Source organism: Thermobia domestica, chromosome 7, assembly GCF_964235325.1.
Source record: "Thermobia domestica chromosome 7, izTheDome1.hap1.1, whole genome shotgun sequence".
NCBI classification, from domain to species: domain Eukaryota; kingdom Metazoa; phylum Arthropoda; class Insecta; order Zygentoma; family Lepismatidae; genus Thermobia; species Thermobia domestica.
The window spans coordinates 296,400,208-296,425,959 of record NC_137460.1 but is presented as its reverse complement, the minus strand read 5'-3'; positions in this window follow the sequence as shown (position 1 = coordinate 296,425,959).

Below are 25,752 nucleotides of genomic sequence, written 5' to 3'. Positions count from 1 at the left end.
TCATTATTGAGACCGACGAGCGATTTGGAAACAGTTTGTAATCTCTTCTTGGAGAGGTCCTTCATCGTCCTGTCCAGGTAAGTTCAAGTATCAGGAATATACTTATTGGTAGGACCACGAACCACAAACAGCGACCAGATTACACGGAGTGGTTACAAATAAGTGTTCACCCAAATAGAGATCTCAGACTCAGAACGGTTACAAATAAATGGAAGCCCAAACAGCGACCCGAACACCCAGGCGATTACAAATAAATGGCCGCCCGAACAGCGACTCGAATTCAATTGGTTATATATAAATGACGTCCGAACTACCGACCCGAATCGAGACCGTTGGTGCTCGAATATACATATAAGATCAATATTTTAATATACGATTTTTCTTTTAGCTTAGTACCAGGAATTTGAAAAAATATTCTCTTTCAGGTGATTTTAATAATATGTTTTACTAATAGTTTATTCTATCTTGTTCAAGGTGGCCCACGAAGAAGTAGATATGGTTACTAAGATAAGTTTACTTTTAAAAGAGAATATTGAAGATTTAAAAAGGGAAATAAAGAAAACCTAGATAGATTAGAAAAAGACTTGAAGAGCGAATTAGGGCAAAAATAGACGGTTTACGGGATCTGTTTCGTGAAAATAGCCAAGAAACAGAAAGCGCCGAAAACAAAACACCGGAATGTGAACCCGTTACAGTCAGATGTTCTTACTGGACACGAAACACCGGAATTTGAGTCTCAGTTAGTGACTGATATTCCTAGGGTAAGCAAAACATCGGAATCGGAACCTGAACCAGAGACAAGTATTCTAAACCAACCTCGTAACAAATCTCACAATGATTTTACTTATTCGGAACTTAGTGAAAATTACGAACATATGATTGCATACAACAGAGGTCGTAAACGCACAAAAACAACTACCACAAACCACAGAGAGAAAAGGCGCAAAAGAGGTTATAGTTATAGCAATAAGCAAAGATACGGAGATCAGATCGTAAACAATACAAGATTTAAAGGGAATCAGAACCAAGATCGCACAAGAAAGAATAACAGATACAAATGGAGTCGTAAATCACGGTCACATAACCTGAGTTATCACAAACGAGACAGGAACCGCAACTTGTGTGACAACATTAAGCATAGATTTGTACGGAGAGGTAACCGCTGTAGGAATAGACGAACAAACCGTGATTATCAAAGTAGAAATAGTAATCATAGGAAAAGAAAAAAGGGGTAACCAAAACATTGTATTTTGATACAATTCTTTTCCTTCCAGGGAAGCGACGTATTTCTTTTAATTTTTCTTTCAACTGTTAGGTGATAAACATGTATTCATTTTTCTTCCCTTTCGCTTTTAGTTTCTGATCAGAACGCTTGGATACGAAAAGAGAACTACGCATTGATCTTAAAACTCATTTTTTGCTTCTAGCTTTTAACTGTTAAGCAAAGAGCAGATAACACGTTTTTCTTTCTTTATTTTGATAAGATAAACGACACAGCTGATTCATTCTTTTCCTTTTTCTGTCTTTGCTCACTGCCGTACCGCGTACATCCAACTATCTATCAATGTTGCAAACCTTATTAATAATTTACTTTTAGTTTAATGTCATTATTTTTTTAAATGTTTGAATTTAGGATTTTTAGTAAAAGCGCATTCTACATACGTAGGGGAATTGCATTTTTAAAGCAATTTGAAATTTTGGCAAAATTTCCGTACCCCAGCCAGTGGGAAGATGTTTTGGCCTTATAATATATTTTATTGTGTTTTAATTTTTTAAAATTCTTTTTAGAATCCCTTCCCACTTTCCAAATTCTTAAACATGTTATCATACGTATGACTCACAATTAGTTTGATTTCCTTTTAAGAAAAGGAGAATATATCGATAAGAAAATTTTTAGTTGTTAATTGTATATACACATTTGTATACTTGTAAGTGAAAGTCAGTATGTAATCTCATGCGTAGAATATGAAATTCTACATTTATAATCAATCTCAAATTTCTTTTTCAATGTTACTTTTAGATTTTCGTTTTCATTTTTTTGTAACCCGTAACTAAGCATGTGTATTCTTAGGTTAAATATTTTGAGTATATTTTATTATCTAGTAATATTCTAGCGAATATTTTAACGTTTATGAATCGTAACTATATTGTGTACTTGTATGCTAATGTGTTGTAATGTTTATTTTTCATGTTAATTTTGAGAAAATTGTATTTTAATTCCTCTATGTCCTAGAAACTATTCGAATTCGATATAGATTTCGAAAATAAACTTATTTTCTTTCTTTCCAACAGCATGAATCCATAATGTTTTATGAAAACTACTTTGTCAATTATTTCGTATGCTCGATGACTGAATTTTAATGTGTGAATAAAACCATTTTAAATATTTTGTTGCGAAAGTGCCTGAGAAAGTTTAACTGTTATGGAGTGACATAACTGTTTTGTAGGGAATTTAATTTTATATGTTAGAGGCCGACCAGAAAGTTGTAATGTCGTTGACTATATTTTTATGTTTGTATGCCATGTTTTTCTTTTAACAGGTCTCATGTTATTTGTCTTATAGAGACATATCTTTACGATGCTACGAAAGCATTTGTATTTTGTGTGTTTACACATCTTTTCTAGGTGGAAGACACGTTATGTTCCAGGGAACATACGCGTAGTTTACTGAATATTAATGTTTATATTTCAGTATTGTACAGAAACATTTTGTAAGTGCCTATGGTTGCAGGCCTATTCACGTTTCTAGTTTTGCCTCGCAGCTGTCGATGGCATATTTTGTGTGTAAGTACGTGTAGTATTACACATTTACCCCACCTATGGTTTTGGTCAATTCATGACGTAATGACCATTTATTTTCAGGAATGTTTGGACTAGTGAGTCAAATTCCTGATTTAGACCTTTGAAAAACTTGGATCCACACTGTATAGATTTAAACGCTTTATTAAGAAGTTCTCTTGCAGATAATACCCACCTATTCTGGTAACTTTACAATGTTTACGTTTTGAAAGCGAATAATCATTATTCTAGGCCTAAGCTAATAATAACTTTGTTTCAGAATAAAATAATTTGTTGTATTGAGCATTATCGAACTGAAGTCTCGATTTTCACATGACTTGCAGATGGCATTATGACCTTATGGCGTGCCGAATTTTCTTCATACATGTCAGCAAAGTCACGGTCTTTTCTTTGACATGCAGAATCATGCTTATTTCTTGGAATCACTATTAACGTCATTTTTGACACTTATTTTTTATTTTGGTAAAACGATTTTTCGTTCTTTTCTGCCAAACAACACGTGGCACAGTTAAAAAAAAGGACATACAGGTGAAAGTCTTATTTTGTTTATATATTGTCAGTTTATTATGTGTTTACATCTTCATTCATTTTACTTTTTCAATGATTTTCATATTTTTTCGAATACATTATAGTAATATCGAAACTTTGGCAATAATTCTAATATTTTAATACGTCTAACACGTTTGCTATTTGCATATTCATTCATATTTTAATATTTTAAATATAGATATCAGTATATTAAAAAAATACTTTTATTGAAATTTTTCATACTTATTGAAGTCAATAATTTTATGAATAGTTATTTAGAGTGTAAGTTTATTTCCGAAAAATAAACACACTGCTGAACAAGACTGCACTTATTTAATATAAAAACACATTTACACGTGACGTTTCGATCTTCTAGCCAAGATCCTCATCCAAGGTCCTCAAGAGTTATGAGGGGAGAATGTGTTAGAGGCTAGAAATGGAAGTAAGTTAGAAAAGCCCTCAACTTAATGTGGGAGTTTGGTTTCTGTAAAGTTAAGAATGACATATATAGGATTAAGGATGGTTTAAGTATAAGATCTAAGATAAGTCCGGTTTTGTCTGATATCAGTATGAATGTATGGGAGAAGGATGCGGTAGAAAAAGGGAAAGAAAAGATTCGATTTTTATGTAGATACGTTGATGATTGTTTTGGGATATGGGAAGGATCAAAAGAAGAGTTGGTAGAGTTCGTTGGTAGTATTGAAGATAAGGAGAAGGGAATAGAATTAGAATTAGAGACAGAGAAGGGAGGTGTATTATGTTATCTTGACGTTTTAATGAGTAAGGAAGGGAAGAGCATTAGGACTAAATGGTATCAAAAAGAATGTAATGCTGGTATTTATTGTAATAAGAAAAGTAATGTAGATAGAAGCACAAAAGTTAATTTCATAAGAAATATGTTAGAAAGAATTACCAAAATTTGTAACGTGAATGTAGAAGAGAATATGGAAATCTTTAAAGAACAGCTGTATAAGAATGGTTATAGTAAAAGGGATATCGTTAAAGCATCTGTGGTCTCTGGGAAAGGTAAAAGTAAGGAGGAAAATAAGGGGGCATGGAAAGGCATTGTAGGGCTAGGAGAAGATACCGAGATTTTGAAAAAGATGTTAAGAAAGGAAGGGGTAAAAGTGCATAAAAAAGGTAGCAGAACGTTGTTGGACATGGTCAAAAGCAAAGGGAGGAATAAAGAAAAAAGAGATCAGAAAGGTGTCATTTATTGTATAAATTGTAGGGATTGTGATATTAAATATATTGCGGAGACGGGGAAATTATTGAAAGAAAGAATTAAACAACATAAAAGTGATGTGAAATATGGCAGAGAAACTAAGGCAATCTTTAAACACGTAAATGAAACAGGGCATGATGTGAACTGGGAAGAAGTTATTGTGCTGGAAAGGGAAAAAAGGTCGTGGCCAAGAAAGTAGAAAGAGGCTTGGTGGATAGAAAAAGAAGGGGATGTAAACTTAATGAATTGGACCAAAGGTATCAGCATTAATAAGAAATGGAGAAATATTATTGATAAATACAGAAAAATGTATGTGAATTGATGTATTCAATGGTTGTTTGCTCCTTGTTGTTTTCTTTCTGGTAGAATGTTATGTTTTCCCATTGGTCAGTTCAGATAGATAAGGATGAGGATCTTGGCTAGAAGATCGAAACGTCACGAGTAAATGTGTTTTTATATTAAATAAGTGCAGTCTTGTTCAGCAGTGTATTTATTTTTCGGATTTTATTTGCAAGACGTATGACTATGATTGTGTGTAAGTTTATTTCACATTATACCAAACTAAGTGATCGAAACGGAACACTTAAAACATTTTACGAAAAGTATTTTTTTTAAAATGTAAGAATTAAATAGTCCTATAAACGCTTTCTGCGCACTTTTCAGTAAAAAAAAAGTTATCATAAAGGTGTTTAAACCACAGCTCGTTTCTCACACCAGTGTTTAAAAAAATCTCACCTTTACCCTCCTCATCAACTCGCCGTTGGAGAACCATGGAGGATACTCAACACAGGAAGACAGCATGGTTTCAACATGTGAAGAAACGGAAGATAAGGAAACCCAACTGCACCAATTGTTCAAGAGGATCTTATTACTTCATGGAACACTTGGATTGGATACTGTTCACACCGGAACCTCATCATGTTGTAGTGCGTGAACAAGTTATTAAACTACTTTAAATAGCCCTTTCTCAGGTGAAAAAACATTCATCGTTTAGCACGTTAGTCTCACACCATGTCACAGTGTTGCCAACTAACTGATTTTAAATTTCTGGTGAAAAACTTAATTTTATTCTTATTTCGTTATACGGCCAAGGGTTTTCAAACTGTTTACGTGTGCACTTAACAAGTCGTTCCCTTCCAGACTCCATATATAACCGCTACATGGTTATAGAAGGATTTTTTGTGGACACTCTATATATTTCGTAAAGACAGTGATTCTTATTTTCGGTTTATACTTTATTCTGCGACGCATATAAGTTCTTTCTTTGGTGGGAATTGCTTCTTTCCCACACAATTGGACAAAGAAATATTTCATCGTTTTTTCATATATATATTTAAAACATTGCTTTTATTGAGAACATTTCAGTTAGTGACGTACCATTTCAGTGTTTCTCCCTGACTTATTATATGCACAGTATATATTTAATAGTTATTGGGAACTGAATTAAGTGTTTTCTTTAATCGCTTATGAAACATTGCAATAGATTAGAGAAATACGAGCTAACCAGACGTTCCAGTGACCAAAGTGGCACCAATTGCGTTGTATTGTAGCTCGTTATCTGTACTATCTCACCAGAGTTATCGCTGTGTCTAGCCCATTGTGGGCAGTTGACTAAGATTAACATAAATTATTTTCCGTATTCTGTTTGTATGTGCGTACAGGTGAGTTAACTGAGTGATTTTTGGAATAAACTGCCAACACTTTCAGTCGACCATTTCAGCCCGTTCCTTGAGCTTTGGTGCTCAGGGAGTTTGACGCCGGTATTGTACGCAGCCACCACGCACGTTGCGTCGGGAACCAAGTATGCTTTTGTATCAAGGGGCAAAAGCTATTAGCCGGCGAAGGACGTTTTCTTACGGCTAGCCCCAATTAGTGAAGTCCCAGGTCCGCAGACCTTGTGCGTTTAAAAAGTTATACACGCGCCCTCCAACACCAGCATTCTACTTTTTTAATTTGCTGAAGTCTTATCTTTACGCTTAAGGATTGTTCGACACCGCAACTGGATTCATCGTGGGACGATCCAGACAACTTTTCCCCAGTGGTAATCCCCCAAGTGCGTCAATGGTGTGAGAGAAGCATTTGTCGTGAAATCTGAATTATAATTTCATATATATATAAAGGGCTATATTGCCTTAAAAGGGCAAAGTGTGATTTCAGTGACGAAAATTATTATATATATTCAGTGTTGTGTTCATTCCTCTTCGCTACTTTTTTATATATAATAGTGTTCTAATAAATAAGTATAGTGTCATATAATCCAGTGTGTTTTTGTTGTTTGTATGAGTGATATTTGTGTGCGTTATTGCCTGGATGACCATCTGATCGTCCGTGAAGTTTTCGAGATGACACACCCGAACCTCTCGGCGCCTAATGCTCATCTCATTATTGAGACCGACGAGCGATTTGGAAACAGTTTGTAATCTCTTCTTGGAGAGGTCCTTCATCGTCCTGTCCAGGTAAGTTCAAGTATCAGGAAGATACTTATTGGTAGGACCACGAACCACAAACAGTGAACAGATTACATGAAGTGGTTACAAACAAATGTTCACCGAAATAGAGACCTCGAACTCAGAATGGTTACAAATAAATGGAAGCCCGAACAGCGACCTGAACACCCAGGCGATTACAAATAAATGGCCTTCCGAACAGCGACTCGAAATCAATTGGTTATATCGCTTTCCTCTCGGTGTAGAGGATCGAGCGGGCGGTAATCTACTATACTCTTTCGTTTGCTTCCCCATTCTAAGGAAAGAAACTTGGCTGTAATTTTAGTATTCATAAGGTTATTTCATTGTCTTAACAGCATACAATTTCGGACAAATATAAGTAGCATGTTTTTCATACTAATAGCATTTAACACGTGCTACTGTGATACTGATGTTCCAGTGCCTTATTTATATGTTAGTCTATTATTTTTATACGACTTTTGTATGTTAATACGTTATCTTTAAATTTGAATAATACAGCTACAGTGAACGAGAAGAATATATTCCATAGGATATTCTAACAAAAATTTAATATAGGTTTACTTTGATTCAAAATAAAGTTTCTCATTGAATGTTAATTTAAGCTTATGGGTATTATTGTTTTTGATTGAGATGTTATTTCTGTTTAAACAAAGCAAAGATATTGTCAGTCCCTGAAGTGTCATTAAATATACAGAAATGCCTATTGATGAAACACATTGTGCTATATGGGAAATGTTTCAAGAGTAAGGGGAAATAGTAATGATAATTAGAGCGAAGCAGAGATGTTGGCCGCGTTCCTTCCAATTCGAGTAATTATTATTATTTAAGATTTATGCTAATTAAGTTGAAAATATTTTGTTTTTAATTTAGTATAGAAAACTTTCGATGCAACAAATTTCCAACTCTACCCGCTAGCCTACTAGTTGAATTTGGACTTTGATGCAGTTTAATGTGTTGCAAAACAACTGTGCAATAGTCGTCATCGTGCCGCAGTTTGACTGTCTAACTAATTTTCAATACGGAAAATTTGTTGCTCAAACATACGATGAAACTCCAGTTATGGTTGGTGAGTTAGGGAACTGCAGCCTCTTGTTAATTATATTTTCATTCTTATGCCCATAGACTTAATTTAGTGTTAGAAAAGTCCGCTGATTATACAAAAGTGCATAGGCATAAATAGCCCCCGCACAACTCTCGTGGCGGGAAGGGGGGCGCACAAGCTCGAGGGGCGGAAAATATATAGAAACTAGGGCGCATAACTAAAGGTTACGGGGGCACTGAAGTTCAAGTTACGCTACTGGAAAAGGGTATAAGTTTCTTTTTAAATTGTGTTGGGACTTGCTTCTACTTCCTCGAAGTCTTCATAAAGAACAAATGCTCAGGATTAAGTAGTCAACAAAAGTATCCCAATAGTCTCAAACACAAGGTATGGAACTATAGAAATAGGGTAAATGATGTGCTGTATAGCTTTAAAGATGAACTGTTAGGAGCAGTGTGCGAATTAGATAACCTATATTGGGGGGGATAAAATTAGGCCAAAGGACATAGTCTGAAGGTTCAAATTTCAAAATGAGACAATAAATGCCTTACCCCATATATATATATATATATATATATATGTGTGTGTGTGTGTGTGTGTGTGTGTGTGTGTGTGGCATGTGTAATAAATAAGAGATTTATTAATTTAATAAATCTACCGACAATAACTATGCACATATATATTGTGACATACACACACCCCACTAAACCTTTCTAAACTGGTTTTAATGTTGTACTCACTCTTGTCCCCGTAGCTCTCTAAGGTTTATTTAGTTAATAATTCGGCTCGAGCGATAGAAATGATCACAAGCATATGTTAATTTTTACACTCATATTGAAAGCTTCCACTTTGTATTAATACATACAGGTTGCGAAAAGAAACCTACTTCAGTTTTGTGAAAACCACTAAAATTATCAGTTAAACCGGACATTTTTTTTTAAAGAAAATCTAGATATTAGCCTATCAAATAAGAAATGGATTGTTGCTGGTCCCGATTTCTCACATCAAGGTCAAATGGAAGGCCAAATATTTAAAATCTCTCAATTCAAATTTCGAGCTTGTGCTTCTACTTCCCGCTAAAGCTGTGCTCATCACGACTTTTTTTTTCCTCCAAATATCGATTCCGTGACGGGCACGGAAAGTCAACACTTAAAAATTACTTTACTCTTAGGTTGAAGATGAGTTGATTCAGTATGGGCTACGTTATTCAAATAAAGTAAAACATTACACTGAAGTTTTTCAGACAACATTAATTGCGTGGACAGCAAACTGTACAGCGAAAAGATGGAAAAATTAAGGGTTAACTTTAAAAAAAAACCGCTCCAGTTGAAATGCTTATATAGACACGGACAATGACACGGAGAACCAGTCGTATTAACAAATGCTGAAACAAATCTTGAATTATTCGCTTATTCACCTAAAAATCACCTTCATTAACATGTCTGCTCACTAGGAGCGTATCCCCCAGCGTGTACGTTAACATATACTTACGAGAAAATACCTATATCTCAGATTTTGAGTACAGTTTCAAAAGTTCATTTCCATAAACTGTAAAAGCAGTGATTATTATGCTAATTATCACAAATTAAATGGAACTTTTGAGTTGCATACACACAACCTACTAGGGAATGAAGACCATGTGCTAACAGAGTACACTGGAAAATGGAATAACATGTTATAACAAAAATTAAAATAAGATGATAATCGATACAAATATAGAGGATGAATATGACATATCCGAACTTCGCCAAGTATGGTAGAAGAAGCTATTTGTTTACTTCTTCTTGGCCAACCGCTAAGAACATTTATAAATCTGTATGTGGCTTTGTTATACGCAATTAGTACATTCAAATTCACAAACGATGACGAACTGAAGGGTACGAAGGTACAGTTGCAAGTAACAACCGTAGTCATAATAATATAGTTCTACTAAACAACATTGAAAATAGTGGGTAATTAGGTGGTAAGTAGAAATGATCAAAACTGAACAGCTTGCATCGATCATTTCGAAATACAGCTAGAAGATTAAATTTACAAGAAATAACAAAAATCAGTGAAATTTGGAGTTATACTAAGCATATTTTGAGGGGGAAAGCGAGCATCCCCGGTGGGGATACTTCAGCTGACTTCTTTGGGGGGAACAAAATGTGATTGAGGGGGAAAATCCCCCTCATCCCCCCCGGTAATTCGCACCCTGGTTAGGAGTCTTTAAATTCATAATGGATAAAGCCGACGAATAGGATTCTCAAACCAGAGTTTGTCTGTCAAACTTTTCAAAGTTTTGACTTCAATTTTTTACTTGAACTGTTTTCTGTTATAGCATCAAGATAAGAAATCTTGTTCAATATCTTACAAAAGAAATTTCATGATGTAGGTTACTGCAGAAAGAAAACAGATGAGTTTGAAGAATGTCTAAGATCATTGAGAGATAGTTTCAATTATATTTAGTAAAAAATGAAAGAACATGAAGAGCCACATTGTTCTAAAAAATCAAGGGTAAATGAAGTGGAATTTGACCACTTTGCCAATGCCTATAGTTTGAAATGGTTGATACGCTGAAAGAAAAAGTGAGTACTAGATTATCTGATATTGAGAAACAAGAGTTACTTGTAGTATCAGGAACCGGTAACAATCGTCAAATTGTCACGCCATGTCACTGAATACAGAAAGTGAGTATCATAGTTTTAACACTGAAAGATACTAAGGTTGCGAAACTTAATCTTCAAAGTTTCGTCAGTTAATATGTAGTCACTGTGTGCGTGTTTCTAAAAGCTAGAAATCTAGTTTAACCTTTCGCAATTATGTACCGGGGCTACGGACACTCGAGTATTTGGTGGTGATGTGTTTCCTAGCCAGTTCCAGGCTACTTTGTGAAATCTTTACGAATTCTCACAATAAGTAGTGTATATTCCCTTTTGTGATTATTATTATTATTATTATTATTATTATTATTATTATTATTATTATTATTATTATTATTACAGTTTGTAAATAAATAACTGCATCACTTGCTAAAAGTATGGCAGGATATCTAAAGAATAACAGTAGTTACTTTTAGCAGTGATGTGCATTCATAAATTTTCATAAAAACAAATCTCATGTGGTTCTGTTACACAGTCTTTTGTTTTGTTGTTATTTGTTTCCCCCTTTTTGTCACCAGGTGTATCTGTTGTTGGTTAGTGGCGTTGAAAAACTGCATATGCAGCTCAGATGGAGATTGATAAAGTAACGCAAATTGTTCTTATCGCGTGACTGTTGCCTGATTGGTGTTGCAGTGTTTTCTTTTATAGTGCCCTGAAGTTTATAAATATATAAGCAGTGTATTTAATGCGAATAGATTGTTATTGATTTGACGAATTATGAGCTTGAAAGACACTTCACCTTGCAAGCAAGGACAAATATTGGCCCTATACAAGGAAGGAGCAAGTCAGAAAAATTGGTAGAAAAATTAACGTTCATCAGTCCACAGTATCAAGAATCATTACGAAACAGCTAGAATTTGGACAGTGTTCCTTTAGAAAAGGTACGGAAGGAAGAAGAAAACATCTGCGAGGGTTGATCGAAAATTGAAGTCACTAACGTTGCAGAAGAGAAGCATGAGTTCACGTCAACTGCCTGCACAAATGGAAATGGAGTTAAGTATTAGAGTGAGCCATTCAACAGTAGTGTCTAGACTGAAGTTTTTCGGATTTGACAAGAAAAAGCCGCGAAAAAAAACCGCAACTGACAAAGAAACAACAGGATCCAAGGAGCATTTTCGTGCAAAGGTACAGGGAATGGATAGATGAAGACTGGTATCGTGTGATCTTTTCGGACAAAAAGAAGTTTAAAATTGTTGGAAACGATGCCGGAGTCAAGCTTTGGATGTTTAAGGGAGAGGAATTAAATGATAATTGTATATCTGAGAGTCAGAAGTTCTCGGCAAATGTTATGTTGTGGGGCTGCTTCACATCGAGAGGAACTGGAAAAATTGAAATTTGTAATGGTTGAGTTAACAGCGAAAAGTACATATAAACTCTTGATCATAAATTAATTCCAACAGCTAGGAATTACTTTACAGGGGTAAATCTGGAGAAATTCTACTTTCAGGATGACAATTCCTCATGCCATCGATCTCGTTCAGTCAATAATTGGTTTAAGGAGATGAATATAGAGAGAATCTGGTGGCCTCCTAATTCACCAGATTTAAGTCCTATCGAAAACCGGTGGCATATTATGAACAAGAAACCGCGGGAAAGGTGTTCTGAAAACAGAAACTAGCTAATGGCAGCAATTGTACATACTTGGTACCATGATTTAAACATGTTAACATGCCGCAATCTTGCTCACGCATCCTTAGAAGAATTTAGGATGTCAGGAAGACCAAAGGAGGCCATACGAAACACTAAATGAAGGACAGTATTAAAAATGATGATACTGTGTTTTTCAGTTCCTTGGAAATTAAGAAAAAATATTTTTTCTTGCTAAATTTTACCTTATAAGATAACTTTCTCAATTAGTTTCTTGCAAAATATTTTTGTAATATAGTTATGTGTGTTCTATTCGTAGTACATTTTACATTAATTTTGTGAATAATTGTAGACAAAATGTGTTTGAACTAATTTAGGAGTTACAATAAACATTCAGTAACATCCTGGTTAAATTTTAAATATGTTATACTATATCTTACAGTTTATATGACCCAAATAAGAAAATTCATTGCCATAAAGCCAAGTGATGCAGTTATTTTTTTTACAAACTGTATTATTATTATTACTATTTGTGACGTGACTTTCGAGGAAGGGAGTTCAATCGGTAATATAAAAACATTATAACAAGATTTTCTACACGGGTCCCCTAGCAAAATATCCTAGTTACGCCAATGAATGCTATGGCGTGAAATTTGAGGAAAGCGAATTATAGATCCTGTTTTCATAGAGAGAACTCTAACTGGAAATAGTTGTCTGCTATTATTGCAAAAGGATGTGCTTCTATCACTGATATGGAGGACAGTAGTTTTCCACATTCGTCCAACACGATGGGACTGCGCCTCATTATGGAATAAATGTTAGGGCCTACCTGAATCATCAGTTTTCGGGAAAATGGATTGGAGGCAGAGGACCTTTCGAGTGGCCCCCACGATCGCCTGATCTAACACATTTAGACTTGTATATGTGGGGCAACGTGAAGGCGACAGTTAACGGGATATTGAGCACCTGAAGAGCCGAATCTGTGAAGTAGGCTTTTGGAAAACAAAAGAAAAAAATATTTTTGAATCTTCCTAGTGCATTCCCGTGATGTTGTTCTGAAACTTAATCACTTGCAAATTTACAGGTTTGTAGGTCATGTTTTCACCCCATCCACAACCAATCTTAACAGAAAAAATAATAATTAATATCTTTAAAGTTTCACATTGGCAACGGATATTGACAACAAGGTAATAACTTGTTAACTTCCAAGGTTAGTTTTTATAGTTTATAATCAAGGAAAAAATGACTGCAAATATGGAAAAAGAACCATCTCACTGATAGCCTTAACTAGAGGGAGCAGGGAGGCAGTCCACTATTAGGAGCAAAGCTGACCTTCCCCAGAACTTTTTACTGCGTGAAAATAATGTGATAAATTTACATAAATTTACGCACAATCTTGTTAGTGGTATAAAAGGTTCTTCCAATTTTCAGACCTAAGGAGCCATGGCCCTCCCCAGCAAGATTTCCCAGTTAGTTGCGGTAGGGGGTAAGAGCTATCGACAAGCAGTTTTCGGGAATCGATTCATCATCCCAAGAATAGTTTACTTCTTCACAAGTTGAAATAGTGAAAATTGACCTCTTCCGGTTTCAAATTTATGGCCGAAACTCAAAAATTATAATAGCTAGTGACATATAGTTTCCGGAAACCGATTGAGGGTCTCAACATCACATCAACTCCTGTATTTCTACTAAAACCGGAAGTGGTAGAAAGTCACTACTACTTCCCTCTTCAATATTGATTTTCGTAGACCTAAAACGGTAAGAACTATCAACAAGCGGTTTTTGGATGTCGATTCAGCATTCCCAGAATAGGTCGCATTTATTTCAAAAACCAACGATTTAAACCAGAAGCAGTAACAATCGATCACTTTTGGCTTCAATAGTAATGGCAATATCTCAAAAAAACAGTAATAACTAGCGACAATTGGCTTTCGAAAATCGATTCAGGTCTCAACGAAATACACCATTTCCACCCTATAATTTTGCTACAACCAGAAGTGGTAAGAATACAGTGCTACTTCCGGTTTCACTATTGACTTTCATACAACAAAAACGGTAAGAAATATCGGAAAATGGCTTTTTGATATTCATTTATATTAAGTTTCATCTCTGACATTATCTCTCTATTGCAACTTAAAGTTGTATATCTACTATTTCCACTTTTACTATAGAATTTGCATAGTTCGGAAGTATATTGTAGTTTCATATTCATGGAACGATACCCCCTTCTCGTTCTTCCTTCTACTGCTGCTACTACTACTACTACCACTATTATTATTATTATTATTATTATTATTATTATTATTATTATTATTATTATTATTATTATTATTATTATTATTATTATTATTATTATTATATGGCACTACGGTCTGCTAAAGTTAATTTCATTTTAGTTTTCTCTCAAAATTTTAACGTTGATTAAAATAGGGTTTTCGAATCGGGGACATACTAAGTTTTTATACACTATCAATATCGTTTCCCTTTTTTGGTTCCAATTGATCAATCATTATTTTAACATCAACAGAAGATGTTAGATGCAAGAATGTTTTCCAATAAATTACATTAACACTTCTCGCAGATGGTGTAGGAGTTTCTGAATTCTATTCTCGAAGGTTGAGCATTGGACGAATCACGGTAGTCCATCTCGAAATTACATTATATGTCCACGTTTCATATAACCTCGGTGCTAAAATGTTCCACAAAGGAATAAACATACATAAAATAGTTTTCTTGTAACTTGTTTTTTTTATTGCTTTGAGCGTCTAATTAATCAAAAATGTTATCAGAAATTTTAATAAAGTATTTTTAAAATATATTTATTTATTGGTTTTTATTATTGTAATATCGTGCTTCTAAACGGAAATATAGAAGAAATCGGAGACAGACTTTGAAGCAATAAATGTTTAAGGTGGAAGGTAGAACAGTTCATACAATAGACTTCCATTGACATGCCATCAACAACGTAGGCCCATAGTATAACAGTGCCGCGAACAAAGAGTAGTAATAAAACTGGTGACACGATTAAACAGAGAGAAAGGAAAACCCTTATTCCGGTCCCGTTACCGAGCCTTCATATTCAGTAGTGCTCTTAAACAGGTCGGGTTGTCGGGTCGGGTCAGTCGAGTCAGTTCACTTTGGTCAACTGAGTTTAGGTTGAGTTTAAACTCGGCTGGAGTCGAAAGCTGCTGTTTTCACTAGCTGCCTAATTAAAAATAGCAATTTCCAATTGATTTTATAGAAACAATAAATATATTTTGAACACTTGCAGCTAGAGTTTTTATGGTAAATGCTTATTTTTGTACTTGTCTGTACTTTAATTTTTAAATGTGGAAGATTGATTTTACCAATCGACTGTAATATTAATATCTACGCCAATATGGAGTCTGGATTTAGAACAAAACCAGAAGTTGTTTAAGCAACACCAAAAGAGATATTTGATATGGACGACCAAGCTCAAGCAGGGCCGCGGTGGCTCAGTGGTAGAGAATTAATCCCTTGTGCATGGTGTCCAGCATAGCTAGAGTTTTTTCCAGGGGGGAGCAATGAAAGGCCCAAGAGAATTTTGAGGGGACCGTCGCCAATATATATATATATATATATATATATATATATATATATATATATATGTGTGTGTGTGTGTGTGTGTCTGTGTGTGTATTCAAGGTGAATGTTTCCATCTTTGTTGTTCATGATTTTACTCTTTGGAAAACAGTGAAAATATAAGAATTTAGTACCTCAAACAACTACGATTCATTAATGCAATTAATTTCTAAAATAAGTAAAAAGTTATTTAATCATGGCGTTTAAAACGTGTGTAGCTGGTTGACTTAAGTGGAAGCAAACACACTTTTACAGGTAAAGAAAATAATTTATAGGTTCATGCCTCTACTTGAAGAGGATATTTCTATTCGTGTGGGCAGCAGCAAACATATCCACAACTTGGTAAAGATCTAACGATTTAGCAATTTTCTTCTCAATATAAAGTAACAATAAGTTTTTCAACCTATCATGAGTCATTGAATTGCGTATACAAGTCTTTAATATTTTCAAAGAAGAAAATGACCTTTCACATGTAGCACTAGAAACTGATATAATCACAGAGATGATACCTAGCTTGCAGGTTTCTAGGAATGCGTTTTTGTAGATACAAAGAAGATCAACGAAATTCGTTAAGGAATCAGCTTTGGTTTTCTTCTCTTCATACAACTTAATTATTAGAGCAACCCCCATTATGCTTTGTTTCTTGCTCTTAATTATGTTTTTTTTTTTAGAATTATGCTTTATTGTTAATTTCAATGATTATTTTACATTAATCGTGTATAATGTATAATATTTATTATACATTAAATATTCTAAATATCCTATCTATTTATTGATATTTTTTGCACTTAGCTTCTCTCATACTTAATGAACTTTCTACTTAATTCATTGTAAAGAGATGTGCTTTGCTCGAATAAATGTTTTCTATCATTTGTGTGCGCCTTACAGGTACATATATACAGAAAGGGAAAGTAAAAGATGCCACCAAAAGGTACAGAAAGTGCTTAAGTTCAAAAAGTAAACATAACAATATAGTATGGAGTTCTTGCATACTATTCATTGTTGGCGGAAAAATTTCTTCTTTTACTTTTTCTTTCTCCACATCAAAGAATTACACCGAAAAGTTTACAGAAATGAAAATAAGTTTTTCATTGTTGCATTGTTATGTTCTCAACGATTTTGCATTGTAAATATTGGTTTTAAAAAATATTAACACAGTATGTTAAACTTTCAGTTAAAGAGAATGTTCCAAGAATTGTGCTATGGTGCCTTCCATTTCAATTCAGGCAGAGCATGTACCATCACCATCTCAGATATTGTTGAAACTTTGTTTATAGCAACTAGACATGTTTCTAAGAGACCCACATTTTTTTTTGTTTTGTGCAAAAAAATTTTCCCGCCAAGTAATGGGCCATCAAAGACGGGGAGTACAATTTATGAATTGTAGAAGACATGGAAAATGGTCAACTTCGGTGCCTCACCATTCGGCTATGGAGACAGGTAGAGTTATAATTCTTGTTGTGGTATGTACATATGGATATAAATAAACTATATTTTATTATAGTTTGGTTTGCGCATGCGTATCTTTTTGTACATAAATTACCAAACGAACTTCAATTTACCTGAAAAGTCGAAGTTTGCGAATTTTTTTCGAGCACTTCCGGTTCGAATTTTAAAATTCTGTTTTCACGGTTGGTAAGATCTGGTTACCCGCTTTCCGAAAAACATTTTGTATCGCTTCTGTGTGCAACCGTTTTGTCGCAAAAAATTCGAGAAATTGTAAAATTTTGAAAAATCGCCATTTTTGGGCGCCATTTTCTCGAAAACACCATCTTTTAAAATTCTGAAATTTTGTCAGATGGTTCAACTTTACATGGATAATAAACACACCAAATACCATTCTCGACCAATGCTTCATGAATTAACTGCAGCCTTTTAAAGTTAGCGAAGTTTCGTTAACTTTGATGTCACAGTTAGCAACACTGGGAACAATAAAAGTGCAATGATTTGATGATGTTTGTGGTTCACATTCATTAAATGAAGAATAAAAGGTTTTCTTAACTGTTTTTTTCATTATTTTGATCAAGAAGGCTCTCTGAAATAGTAAAATGAACCTCCCCCTACTCCTCCGTTTTCTTAAATCGAAATAATCTGAGGTGGAAATTACGATTACGAAACACACAAATTTTAAGTTTACTTGAAATGGCCATCCAATAAATGCTGATGATCTACAAAAAACCTGAACTATTACCTCAGTGATGATTTGGAATGCTCCAGACAAAGTCTCAATTAAATGAGATGTCATTATAGTGATCGAAAAAGGACAAAAAGTTAAAAAATATCGAAACGTTTTCTTACGCGTTCCAAAGAAATTTACTGACTTTTTAAACAGAACAATCCCAACATAAAATGGGTCACTCGGAATTTTACAGTATTCGACTAAAGTGGGTCAGTCCGCAACCTTGCGAGGGAAGTGTGTGTGTGGGTGTGTGTGTGTGTGTATTGTGCAAATTTTAAGTTATCTGCTACTGCGTTGCTACAAATCAAAGGTGCAGCCTGTACTGAAGCTGTCATGAGTGACCTATTTCCTTTAGTAGTTTGATCCGTAGAAAATGACAACTGTCTTCTTCAAGAATGTGGTGAATGTCCTAGAGTGGAAGGAATAAGTGTGGAGTCTTTAATTATTGATCCTGATGAAAATGAAAGTTTATGTATGCCATATGGGAAAACAATAATCTCGTTAAAAAACTGTGCCACTTTCTGTTTTCGTATCGTACATTGTTTGTTTAACTGTAAGAATTGTAATTCATGACTACATCAAGAAAATCCAAAGAGAATTAATTGCTACCGAAAAGCACCGTATAAAATTTCAAGATGCAAATTCTATTTTACTTCATGTGGACTTCGCTGAAAACTGGACTGTTATTCTGCAAAGTGAAATTTAGAGTTATCACCGGAATATGAAACAACTGACAGTTTTGTTATAATAAACGACGATAAAACACACGATTCGGCTCATGTACTCATAGCCATAGAAAATACTCTAAAAATACTCGAAGAAAAGCGAAAATATATTTTATAGAAAAAGGTTTGAATACGAGAAAATAAGTGTCTACAATTTCCCAAACCGTGTCAGTGATTTCTGATGGTGCTGCATCCCACTTTAAAAACCGCTTTCAGATGTTGGAGATGCAGACAGGTCCGATAAAGCAGTGGTTTTGCAGTGAAACCGGCCATGCAAAGGTCTCTGCGACGGTATTGAGGGGGGAGGTGTAAAGAATGTGGCAACGCGGCATAACCTTAGGCAAATACAGATACACAGTATTAAAACCGCAGAGGAAAAAAAATGAAATGAAATCTTTTAAGTTTTACGTCCCTCGCTTATGCCGGTTAGGCTAAAGGAGACGGTGATTATGAGAAATGAATGAAATGGTGGAATGCAGAAAGTGGGAGGAAACGGGATAACCCCGAGAAAACCCACGAGCACGGTGTTTGTCCACCACAAAGCCCACACGGCGTGATCTAGGATCGAACCAGGGACCCCAAGCAACGGAGGTGAACGCTCTACCACTGAGCCACCGCGCCCCCACTAAAACCGCAGAAGAATTCGTGAGTATAGTTCAAGTACAAACTCCGGGTATTACTCTCGTTTTGTTGCCTGGAACTGAATTCGACGACTTCCGGAAGAAAAAAAGGGAAAGTATGCGACCGGTAACTGGTATTCAACGAAGTCATCTTTGGCTTTCGGAAAATGGCGAAGTTTTTATGGCAGTAACGGGTCACCATGAACTAACTTCATGCTTCCCCCAAAATCGAACTTCTGCGATTCAAAGTGTAGATTTAAGAAATCTGCAAAAAGAAACTTTTGTTACATACACATATGTATGATAACCAGTGGTGCGTAGTAGAAATATTATAAATAAATCATGAATTACGTGAAGATGAAGTGAAGTTATTCCTTCCAAATGGACCTTCAGCATTTGTGATTTGTGACTATCGACAATGTGCTACGCAGGGGCGGATCCAGGACGGACTTCTAGAAGGGGGGTGGGGGTAATACTGCAACTTAGAGCTACGAGCTCTAAACTCTGAGATCGGTTTTATTTATATATAAAATAAAAGTTTCTTCCCCCTAGATCCACTCCTCGACGAGTTATGAGTGAGCCAACACTTATTGGAGCACCTGCACGGTTACATGCTATTAGCGAAGAAGACACCAATCAAGCAAATGATTGGTCCATGTAGAAAATAAAAAATAAAAAAATCAGTGAAATTTTGTTTTCGAAGACCATTTTAAGCAAGTGAATTTGAAATTTGTGCGTTTCGTAATCGTAATTCCCACCTCATATTATTTCGGTTTAAGAAAACGGAGGAGTAGGGGGAGGTTCATTTTACTATTTCAGAGCCTTCTTGATCAAAATAATGAAAAAAACAGTCAAGAAAACCTTTTATTCTTCATTTAATGAATGTAAACCACAAACATCATCAAATCATTGCACTTTTATTGTTCCCAGTGTTGCTAACTGTGACATCAAAGTTAACGAAACTTCGCTAACTTTAAAAGGCTGCAGTTAATTCATGAAGCATTGGTCGAGAATGGTATTTGGTGTGTTTATTATTCATGTAAAGTTGAACCATCTGACAAAATTTCAGAATTTTAAAAGATGGTGTTTTCGAGAAAATGGCGCCCAAAAATGGCGATTTTTCAAAATTTTACAATTTCTCGAATTTTTTGCGACAAAACGGTTGCACACAGAAGCGATACAAAATGTTTTTCGGAAAGCGGGTAACCAGGTCTTACCAACCGTGAAAACAGAATTTTAAAATTCGAACCGGAAGTGCTCGAAAAAAATTCGCAAACTTCGACTTTTCAGGTAAATTGAAGTTCGTTTGGTAATTTATGTACAAAAAGATACGCATGCGCAAACCAAACTATAATAAAATATAGTTTATTTATATCCATATGTACATACCACAACAAGAATTATAACTCTACCTGTCTCCATAGCCGAATGGTGAGGCACCGAAGTTGACCATTTTCCATGTCTTCTACAATTCATAAATTGTACTCCCTGTCTTTGATGGCCCATTACTTGGCGGGAAAATTTTTTTGGACAAAACAAAAAAATATGGGTCTCTTAAAAACATGTCTAGTTGCTATAAAAAGAGTTTCAACAATATCTGAGATGGTGATGGTACAATTTTATATTTTTTTGCCTGAGTTGAAATGGAAGGCACCCTATATATTTTAAATTATGCTTTTTGCTTTATTTTCTAAAATTATGCTTTTAAAACTAGTTTCTTCTGGACCCTTAGACAATCACAATCATGTTCAAGGTACCAACCATATGTGTAAATTGCTGTTATGCTTTATATGCTTTTTATGCTTTTGGGTTGCTCTATTAATTGTGTTTGGGAGGATTTTGATTTCTCACTTTAATGTTTGCAGATCACTCCAAAATGCTGGGTTATAGGCTCGACAGTGTTGTAATCTAAAAAAAGTTTTTACTTTTTGGATGTAGAGTGGTGATTGATCTGATGATTTTGCAACATGATACAAAGCGGTTTTCCATATCAGAGATTGTCTATCAATAGTAGGGAGAAAAATGTCTCTTGATAGATATATTATCTTTAGAAAATTCGTTTTCTGCATCCAATGAAGGAAAATATTCATCCAAACTGAATTTGTGATATTTCGATGGCGGATGTCTAGTTCGTTTCCACGAGGAACCCCTATATTCTATTTGTTTCCGGCTCTGGAATTCGAGACCATTTTCTTTGCACATCTCCAAACATTATTGATAAATTTGTTCGAATATTGTTCGTTAAGAGTCATATTTACGAGACCTCATCTTGGACAGTGTTTGAACTAGTGTATCTACAAGGATCAAACCTTCTGACATGTCTGCATCTACTTGAGATAAGACGAAACTCGAAGTTATAGCATGGCACCAGTAATCTTAATTTTAGCAGCCCGAAAACATTCCCTCGTGTACAGATCACACTAGTTTTCCGGATGGAATGATGGAGGTAAATAAATACAAGAAGTTCCAGATTTGTTTTAATACCGCATGATAATATAATGTGTTGAAAACAATTTTATGAAAGAAAGGAATAAATGGATATGATAATTTGCAAAAAAAAAAAAAAAAAAAAAAGTGATAGTGCTTAAGTGAATTATAAGATAAAGCCTTGAAAAGTAATCAAGAGGAACCATTAATATGTTTTTCCTTTGTTATAACTTGTCCTAAGGGACAAAGCTGATAGAAACTAATGAGACTTTATAATTGCAAAAAAATCATAAAGCACTTAATTAGAAATTAAAGATTGATAACATTTGGTAATATAATGGGGTTTCAGGCTGGCAGAAGGGAAGAGTGAAAATGGAGGAACAGAGACGTTCCTTTTTTAACCATTTGCAAACAGATTAACCTTGGACTTCGGGTGATATGTTACCATATACTCATGTGAGTTTCAATTGCTACCACTTGTAAAAGTTAGCTAAGAAAGACAGTCTGAGCATAGTTTTAGTTTCCTAGCGTAATTAGTTTTTGTGACATGTAACTCGTATATACAAATAGCATCGTTAATATCATCTTGTATGTTAGAATTGTCTTTGTGTAAATAAAATTGTAATTAAGCATTTCGAGATAAAACAGGTTCTTTTACTTCTACAAAGAAAAGATTAGAACTTACCTCTTATGCACAGATACGACAGAGTGGGATACTGTCGGTCAGTAAATAATATAATCTGAAGTCGTCTACCATACGTATCTAAATATAATTGATTAATCATTTTTATTAATCAATAAATAGTTGTTTGGTAGATAAACTCAATAATAATAATAATAATAATAATAATAATAATACCAAATTATTTAATGGATGCTACGCATTTGTACTATGTCGCCATAATCAATGGAAATCAATTACTTAGTGTACGAAGACTTTTTTCGTCCAACACAAGTGTAATGTTTTACTGCAGTGCATGCTATTTATAAGTATGCATATCATATTTTAGTATGACTTTCAACATTGAAGCGAATGAGAATGCCGACTGATTTTCTATTTTTCTGGTTGTTTGTCAAAAACTAAGGAGATAACTAGATAATGGACAGAGGTTATAATGAATGTCCAGGCGGCGAAGTCAATGCAAACATCCCATGGATTTCCGTCAATTAGATCTTCCCGTACTACAAACTAAAACGAGTGGAGCTATTTTATCCGGAACGCAACGGTATTCTGCAGTTCGTAACTTTGTTGTCGTGAGATGATTTGGAAGTAGTTTCACTTGTAGCCACTGGCAACTCACCGTTTGTCGACCTATAATAGCATCATCTGTGTGTCAGGGGGCACTAGGGGGCAAGAATTTGAGGAAGGGGGCCTGGCCCCCTTGGCCCTCCCTTGGCTTCGCCACTGATGGTGTCCATGGTTCAATCCCAGCTTGTGCTAAGTGAGCTTTGTGGTGGAAAAACGCCGTGTAGTGGGTTTTCTCGGGGTTCTCCTGTTTCCTCCCACTTTCTTCATTCCACCATTGCATTCATTTCTCATGGTCACCATATCCCTTAGCCTCGGTGCAGAATGGAGGGACCTTAAACTGAATATTTCATTTTATTTCACCAAGCCCAAGGACACCGATACAAGAACAAGATAAAGATTGAATATGCAAGACGAAGTGCATAAATAGGGTGGGGTTGTTTTTTTTTCCTACTGCGCATGCGCAAACAAGCCACGCCCCTTCACGCTAATTGGCTGGCGCCGGACCCCGCCCCTTCACGCTGATTGGCTGACGCCGGACCCCGACCCCTTTACGCTGATTGGCTGGCCACACCCACGGTCACGCCCCCGGCCACGCCCACGGTCTTTTACGACCTCCATTTTATGACCCCCGCCCGCGCACCTCGGGATATGGGGGAGTTCGAACGTGCCACATAAGATTCGTTCCCTGTTATGAGCACATTCTCCATCCACCTATTTAACATAGCCCATATTATATAGCAGGGATGTACTCGTTCTCTTTTATGAGCAGAGCACCTCCGTGGCTAAGCGGTTAGCGTACGCGCCTTTGGCGTGGGATACCCGGGTTCGATTCCCGGCGGGAGCTCATGGGGTTGAGATTCCACGTTAATCAGTGGGTCCACGTCTCATATAGCCTCGCTGCTGAACGGGACGTTAAACTCAAAATCAACTCAACTCTTTTATGAGCACTTTGAACATAGTAGATCGATAACACAGCAAGGCATGGCTTATTATATTATTTAAAATAACATAGCAAAGATTCGTTCCCTTTTATGAGCACTTTTCTCAACTCCTATTTTAACATAGCAGAGAGTAATGGTGGTGTATTCAAGATGGAGGCCAATTTTTGACCCACTGCGCATATGCGCAAACTGTTCCGAGCCAGCCATAACACTGCCGTTCTCTTTTACGAGATTAAAAAATAACACCACACACACACTTGATTGCTTATGCTCAGTAAAATTAAATTTCCATTTTATTACGCATTGCACGCCTTTGCAGAAAAAATAGCAGTAGACTACAGACTAAGAGCACATAACAGATTGTTCCAGTTGCAGTGCCAGCTCCAACCACCTATTTAACATAGCAGAAATTACATAAGACTACGAATATATAGCAGACCAGTACTCGTTCTCTTTTATGACATACTGCGCATTGGGGTATTCGAACATGCCACCACCCCTTATTTCACCATAGTAGAGCAGATAATACTTAAGACCACGTAACATAGTAGAGAATACATTGAGACTACAAAACATAGCAGGGATGTATTCGTCCCCTTTTATGAACAATTTTAACATAGCAGAAATTACACCGCAGAGCTAATAAAAGAGCATGGAGAATACGAACACATAGTAGAGCAGATAATCTTTAAGTGATGTATTCGTTCCCTTTTATGAGCACTTACATAGCAGATCGATAACACATCTTCCAACCACCTATTTAACATAGCAGAGCTAATAAAAGAGTGTGGCTTATTTTTCAACCCCTGTTTGCGCATAGCAAAAATATAAGGGCGTGTACTCGTAACATAGCATTCGTCAATTACTGCATGTCCTAAAAGTACTGACCATTGTGGTAAAAGGTCAAACTCGTAAACAAAGCAACATATTGAGGTGCCGTTTCCACATTTAGTAATTGGTCATCAACAGCTACATGACCGAAAAGTGTTGACCATCGAGGTCAAAGATCAAAATCGAAAACGAATACGAAAACCACGCATTGAGGTACTGTTCCCACCCTCGGAGCAGACTACGTGCAACGAGTAGTCGTAAAAGACTAAGACCTATTTTTTGTCCCCTAAATAACATAGTATACACACTTGGTTGCGTATGCCAAATCCAATTTAGTAGAAATAACACGCATGCGCAGACACATTTACATTTCCGAGTCGAAACGCCCTTTGAACCGATTTGGATGAAACTCGGCATATAGGGTTTTTCGACCATGGTGATTACGAATACCGCACTTATTTCTACGTGGGTCTTATAGTTTATGTGGGATACGCCCAATTTGGATGAAACTCGGTATACGGGGGTTTTCGGACATGCTGATTACGAATATCATACTTATTTTTACCTGGGTCTTATAGTTTATGTGGGATACGCCATTTCTATGACAAATTGAACCGATTTGGATGAAACTCGGCATATGGGGGTTTTCGGACATGCTGATTAGGAATATTATATTTTTTACCTGGGTCTTATAGTTTATGTGGGATATGCCCTTTGTATGACACTTAAAACCTAATAACTCGAAAACGGAGCCACATATTGAGGCGCTGTTTCCAAATCTAGTAATTGGTCATCAACTACTACAAGTTCCAAAATAATGACCATCGAGGTCAAAGGTCAAAATATTTAAAACCTAATAACTCAAAAACAGAGCCACATATTGAGATGG